Source organism: Zingiber officinale, chromosome 6A (assembly GCF_018446385.1).
Source record: "Zingiber officinale cultivar Zhangliang chromosome 6A, Zo_v1.1, whole genome shotgun sequence".
Taxonomy (NCBI): domain Eukaryota; kingdom Viridiplantae; phylum Streptophyta; class Magnoliopsida; order Zingiberales; family Zingiberaceae; genus Zingiber; species Zingiber officinale.
This window is the reverse complement of record NC_055997.1, coordinates 38,926,003-38,933,657: the sequence shown is the minus strand read 5'-3', so window position 1 is coordinate 38,933,657 and position 7,655 is coordinate 38,926,003.

Here is a 7,655-nt window from a genome sequence, read left to right as displayed (position 1 = left end):
TATTCCATCTCGTCCAACCTTACGGGTAAGATTTTTTAAAAAAATTTCTATTTTATTATATATTCTACACATCTTGAAAAATTGTTGCTATATCTTTCACTTTCATGTAGATTGGAAGTTCTGTCTTGATCAAAAGTTTATTTGATTCAACAAAAACTATGGCAAAAGGAGTGCTCCTCGACATGGATCCAAATAATATAGTAGGGAGATAAAAACTAGGACCAAATTTGTGTGAAGTACAAGTACTAGTTGTCCTAGAACTCAAAGAAAATTTAATTAGACCTTATGATCTTTTACAAAGGTTTGAGGATACACTTGGAGGACTGATAGCTTGACCTTGTCATTTGGTATGATTTAAATATTTTAGTGAAATATTATTAATTTTTTATATTTATCATGTTATTAAAATTTTAAATAAATATGAAATATATTTGCAGTTGACAATATGCGAAGATTTCTATTAGTGCATATAGAATAATACTTTATATGCTTCTCATTCGGTATGATTTTCAATCTTTTAAATTATGTTTATTAGGTTTATATTTTCATTGTTTAATTTACTTATACAAATTTATTGATTGTATTTGTAGGTGACAGGTACTTGGATTTTGCATATGATGGTTGAAGATAGTTGAAGATGGTTGATAGTAAATTAGTTGGTTTTTTATTTTATAAGACTTTGTTAGTTTTAAAACTCAATGATTTGTTAGTATTTAGTTAGCATTGGATTCAATACTTTTACATTTGTAATGCATTTGTACTTTTGTCATGATAGGATGAATTATATATGATGATATGGCGAATGAATTGGATATTTTGGATATAAAACATTTCTATTCTTATTGTGATGATGGTTAAATTGTGATGATGTGTAACTTTTTCTATTAAGTGATAAATGTTTTGTGTTCTGAATAAATATTATTAATTTATTATGGTGTATTCTAAATGTTTCTATTTAGTGTTTTTATAAAATATTATAATTAATATTTCATAATGTCATTATATATTATATAAGATGACAGTTTAAAATACCCTTATAAATTATCATTACTAACATAATTTATTGTCCTTATATAAAAATTTAAAACATTTATAATTGTCAATATAAATTAGTTTAGGTGACATTTATATTTGTCCTTATTTACATAATAAAAAGGCATGCATAAATGTCCATGAAATATGTTTTCGTGACATTTTCGATTGTCATTATATTCCTATATTTAAGACACTTTTGAAGTTAGCATAAATATTTTATAATGGCATTATACAAATGTCAGGAATACTAGAAGGTCTATGCTAACACCGCATATCAATACATTTTTTGATGGTGTCGCCATAGCTTTAGTGTCACTAAAAGTATACTATAAGGGCATTTATGTGTGTCCTTAAAGACCTTAATTCTAGTAGTGTAAGTTATGTTCTAGCAATTTCCTCGGTCTCGAATTCTTCTGACGATGACTCAATGCCCATCGAGGAGTTAGATTCGGCTTCTTTTGGTTCTTTATAGAGCTTCAAGAACTTTTTCTAAAGTTCTTTTACACTCTTGTAGTACCTATTCTATCAAGTTCTTGAGCGAGTAGAATGCTCAGAAGGTGAAACTCAGCCTTACCATTAGCCAATAAATCATTACGCTGCTTTCAGTCCATCGATGCTCCTCAAGTGCTTTTTCTTCTTCACTTTTGGACATATCAAACCCGTATTTAATCGATAGTAAAATATTGAATTAGTTTTAAATATTCCTCCATTCGTTGTTTCCAAAATGCGACTCCCCTCGAACACTGGTGGGTAGATGCTAGCTCTGGTCATTTCTTGTGCTTCAATTAGCGGTTAGTCCTTTTAAACATCTTTGCTCTGATACCAATTATAGGTCACGTGTGGCTGATAAGAGGAGGGTGTATTGCCCTAAAAAAACAAGTATATCATTTCTAAAACTTTCAACTTTAGATTAGAAAAAACACTTTAATAAACAAAACTGAAATGCATAAAATAAGTATGAGACACAAATGATTTACTTAGTTTACAACTAGGGATGTTACTAATCCAAGGCAAATGAAGCTCAAGTAAGCGACTCCTTCTTCAACACAAATCAGAGGTGGAGAAGCCTTGTACAAGACGTTGATAGCTCAAACATTGAAGAATAGAGTGAAATAACTTGAATACATAAAAAGTGTTCTATGAAAGAAAAAGACCAGGGCATTATTTATAGCTCGCTGGTCGAAACTAGCTGTTTGTTGACATGACATTGTCCTGGTGCCCGGACCCTCTCCAGGTGCCCCTAGTGAGGCATTCTCTATCTCCACACAATGGTTATACAACTACAACATGATAAGATTTTATCCACTCCTGAGCTCCCGAACTTGCTTCGGGCGCTCAGACCTCTACTGACATAGTCTCAGCGATGATCCATAGCAACGGAAATCTCTTCCAAAATTGGTCCCAGTGCCTGGACCATCTCGAGGCGCCCGAACAAGTGTCAACTTCATATTTGACTTTTTATTCGATCTTCCGCTCTGGTCACTTAGGTAATACTCCGACCTTCCAAAGTTGAGCTCACTCGAACCCAATTCCGGCTTTTTCCTCGAGCAGGCTTCCGCTCTGGCTTCTCATCCCTCAAATGTCACGCACGTCCTTGTCGTCCGCCTGTGTACTCTTACGTAAAACCTTGTCCCTCGGATGCACCGAACCCATTGATTCCTTTCTCGTGTCATCCTTCTCACTAGCTACATCTTCTACTTGACTTCTTATGTTCCTAAGATTCCACACACTTAAACACAAAGCATCAAACACAATAAGACCTAACTTAACTAGGTTGATCGCATCAAAACTTACCCGAGATACTTACAACATACACATATTGTGAAAGGTATTATTTTAAGCAAGAGTATAAGTCTCACAACTCCTGAGGAAATAGCTAAGATGAATAAAAAAATTAAATATCAATACTATTGGTAGTTTGATGTGCACTATGTTGTGTGCACGTCCCGATATCAGCTATGTTGTTGGTTTAGTCAGTCGCTTCTAGTTAAACCCAAGACCGAGACACATGAAGACGGTAAAAAGGATATTCAAATATCTGAAGGTGATAACAGATTATTATATTTATTCTCAAGGTTAAAAAATGAGTCTGAAAGACTATTCAAATGCAAATTAGGTTGAGGACCTGGATGATAAAAAATCCATATCAGGTTATGCATTTTTACTGAATGGTGGCACTATCTCATGGAACAGTAAGAAACAGACTTGTGTAGTTTTGTCAACTATGAAAGGTGAATATGTAATATGTTCAGTGGCTATGTAAAAAGTAGTCTGATTAAGAAGGTTCTTGAAGCATCTGATGATTACTAAGGACAATGGGAGTTCAGTAATTATCTACTGTGACAGTCAAGCTGCAATAACTTTTAAGAAGGATCCCAAATATCACAACAAAGGCAAACATATAGAAATTAAGTATAACTTTGTGAGAGGCATTATGACTATAAGGAAGGTAATTCTTGAGTATGCCCCTACACGTGCTATGCTTGAAGATCCTTTTACTAAGTCATTGACTAAAGAGTCATTTAAAGGATATGTAAAGTCTTTAGAACTTCGTAAAATGTAACATTTTGTAAAAATAATTGGATATATGAAATGTCATGATCTATTCAGTATAAATGTCTTTGTTATATTTAGATAAAGTCTCGGAGAGCATGTGACAGGTTGAGATTGATCCACTCATATAGATAATTATCTCTATTTGTTAAGTATAAATAGAGATAAGACCGTTACTTATGTGATAACTTATATAGTTGTGAATAGAGGCATACTCATAAGTTAAGGTCGTCTTGATAATTATGTAAAAGTGAGATCATTTATGTGTTAATAATGATTAAAGTAAATAAACCCACCATTTACTGAACCTGTTCGATGCCAAATTTAAATTCAGGATTGAACATTAGGTGTGTTTAGATCAAAATTTATACGATATTAATTTTTGAGAAAAGCATGCACTCTTTTGTAAAGAGAAAAATATCATAGCATGTGATTCATACCATATGTGGTATAGCGACAATAAGGGTAGTAGGAGAATGAATCACTACTTCTTCACTATATGAGACTCTTGAAATTATAAGTTAATCTCAGTTTTACCCTAAGTGACTATTTAGCTATTTACTTAAAGTTTTAATCAGTGATTTTTTACTTTAGTATGTATCCTATGGTTATAGATGATTCGGTCTATAGAGCATAATTAGGAAAGCAATTGATTAGAATGAATAGATTCTAGCTAAAAAGGAAGATTAAATAGATTTACATCTTTTGATGTTATTCACTAATCGACCCATTTTTGTTATATATAGAAATGATTGTGAATATTGAATATGGAATATGCTCTTGACATAATAGTCATTATGAAGGATTAGAGATATTTATATTGATGTAAATGAAGATTATTTATTCTCGGTAAATAGCAAGATATGGATATCTCCAAAATAATGGTTGTGTGCTGCTGGGAGATTGAATATTTTCTGGATAATGAATATATACTACTAGGAGAGAGGCTATGTGCCATTATAAAAGTATCTCTAATTCATTTAGAAGAGCAGTTAAGTAAAGTGCAACAACTTTATTAGCATTGGTCACTCAGAAAGTGACTATGTAAGGTGTAACAATCTTCTTAGCGACTATTGTTCAATGTGCTTGCTATCGCACGAACCATTTTCTTTAAGTATGAAATGGATTATTCTTATATAGTTTTTGTGACTTGATTCTTGGGTAGTCTTTGTGACTAGATTATTATATAGTCTATGTGACTTAATTCTTTTTATTCTTTGTGGCTAATTAGCCTTGGTAACTTGACTTGGATGAGTTGGAGATATTGGTAATGGAAACGTGGGATTGTGGGGGATGCCCATGATGTGTATATTGCCCACATTTAATTAGGGTAAATTACCATACTACCCTTAGGGGATTCACATTATAAAAGAATTCAAGTCATTTAACTGGAAAAAAAAAGAGGAAAGGTGTGTCCGTTAGAATAAGAAGGAGAACATCCATAAACATAGGGATTAGGTTTGTGAACTTATAAGGGCTTTCTGATTTCGTACATGTAATCACTCTATGGACAGAAAGTGGTGGCTTCCTCCATCCAATATTCTCTCCTCTCCAAATTTTGCCACAACGAGGTATGATTTAATTATTTTGTATAATTCCATTATAATTGCTATATGATTGGACCAATCTCCGAAATAAACTTTACACAATGTTGGTAATGGAAACGTGGGATCATGGAGGCTGCCCATGATGCGTATATTACTCACATTTAATTAGAGTAAATTACCATATTGCCCTTGGGGATTCCCATTATAAAATCATCCAAGTCATTTAACTAAAAAAAGGGGAGAAGAGGAAAAGGTGTGTCTATGAGAACAAGAAGGAGAAGATCCATAAATGCAGGGATTTGGTTTGTGAACTTGCAAGGGCTTTTTGATTTCATATCTGTGATCACTCTTCGGACAGCAAGTGGTGGCTTCCTCCATCCAGCATTCTCTCCTCTCTGAATTTTGCTGCAAGGAGGTATGGTTTAATTATTTTGTACAATTCCAATATAATTCTAACATTGGTATGAGAGCAAAGTTAGGAGTTATACCATATTTGCGATTTCTCATCACTGAATATTATATACTGACGATGCCAAGTCACAGAGGTGACTGGATAGCAGAACACTCCTATCTTGTGCACGACTAATGTGTCACAGCAAATGAGCGTTGACAACCGAATCACGGTAGAAGGATGTCGCGATAAGGTTACAGAAATACTTATGAAAGGGCACCGAGCTGTGACTGGGTAGCTTACCGGCGACAACAATGTTGTAGAATAGTCTGTTGTGTCAGGCTGCAGAATCATGATAGGGTCACAATTTACACTGAAGTTGGGTTTTCATCGCAGAGGTATGCTGGCAATGATATTTCGGACCCAATGAAGTGTCCCGAGATTGTAACGACCGCCTTTCTCATATCCTAACTTAGGGCACGAACGTTACCTTTATCTTTATCTTTCTTTTTTTTTGACCTTGTTATTTGCACTTCGCTCGATTCAGAAATCTAGTCTGAACTTGTGTGGCACATGGTCGTGTAACCTTTCTAGAAGCTAAACCTTACATAGCCGTGTGTGACACATGACCATGTGACTTTTGTAGAGACTAAACCTTACATGGTCGTGTGTGGCACATGACCATGTGACTTTTACAGAGACTAAACCTTACATGGCCGAGTGTGGCACATGGCCATGTGACTTTTGCATAGACTAAACCTTACATGGTCGTGTGTGGCACATGGCCATGTGACTTTTGCAGAGGCTAAGCCTCGAATGACCGTGTGTGGCACACGACCGTGTAACTTTTCTAGAGGCTAAGCCTTGCATGGCCGTGTGTGGCACACGACCGTGTAACTTTTCCCGAAGCTAAGCCTCGCATGGTCGTGTATGGCACACGGTCGTGTAACTTTTCCCGAAGCTAAGCCTCGCATGGCCGTGTGTGGCACACAACCGTGTAACTTTTCCAGAGGCTAAGCCTCGCATGTCCGTGTATGGCACATGGCAGTGTAACTTTTCCAGAGGCTAAGCCTCGCATGGCCGTGTGTAGCACACGACCGTGTAACTTTGGCCGAGAGGGAGAGAGTTGGGGTCGTGTGACTCCACACGGCCATGTCACGGGTCGTGTGGGGTTCACCCCTGCACCCCAAAAGGGAGTGATTCTCCCCTTGTACTCCTTTCTTGGCTTATCAATCTATCTATTACTTTATGAGAAGACTTTGACAACTAATTACTAACAACTGAACATTTTTCATACACAATACTCTAATAGTATGTTTATGCTAAGCGGAAATGAGAAACTAGATCCATCAGTACCAAAATCTAGCATTTTCAAGTACTAACAAGTTCCAAGATCACTTTCCACTGTTCCGTCACACACACCAGCAAACATTGCTCCTGCTACCCCCTCCTTACTCGAGCTTCCCTTTACCTTTATCTGTAGTATAAGGAAATGCAAATCTATAAGAAAACGCTTAGTAAGTACTATCTACTCACAAAACCATGCATTTAAGAGAACATGCTTTTAAAACTACTTGGGAAGAAAAGAACCAAACATGCACTTGAGTATAGTTCACGCTAAAACTCATGCTTTGTAAATATGCACATGATATGCATTTTTAAAATAGGTTTATAGTGCAAATCATCAATTTCAATCATGCTAGTAAGGTAATGAAAACAGAAATCTTGGCATATCATAGAGTTCATCAGCACTACACTTTATAACTCAAGTTCTCCACTTAATGATGGTTTTACTTTAACAAACCAATGAACTTGGAAACTTTATAATACATACTAGTGAAAATAATAATCAACTTCTTTGGGCCCGACAATGTACCACTTTGCGCGCATCCTTAATAAGATCCGAGGTAGCTAATCTCGAACCCATTAAGGTACTACTAAACGAACTTATGCCTAGGGCAATCTAGGAGCCCATCCCATGGACCTTGGTCCAGTACATGTCACTTCAAAGTAAAATACTTTCTTTTAATACTTCTTTCTTATTCTTGCACTAATTTGTTATTTAGACAAACACCTGGTGTGCACTTTAATCTCGTACTTGTAGGGAAGCACTTTAGAGCCCTTGAATT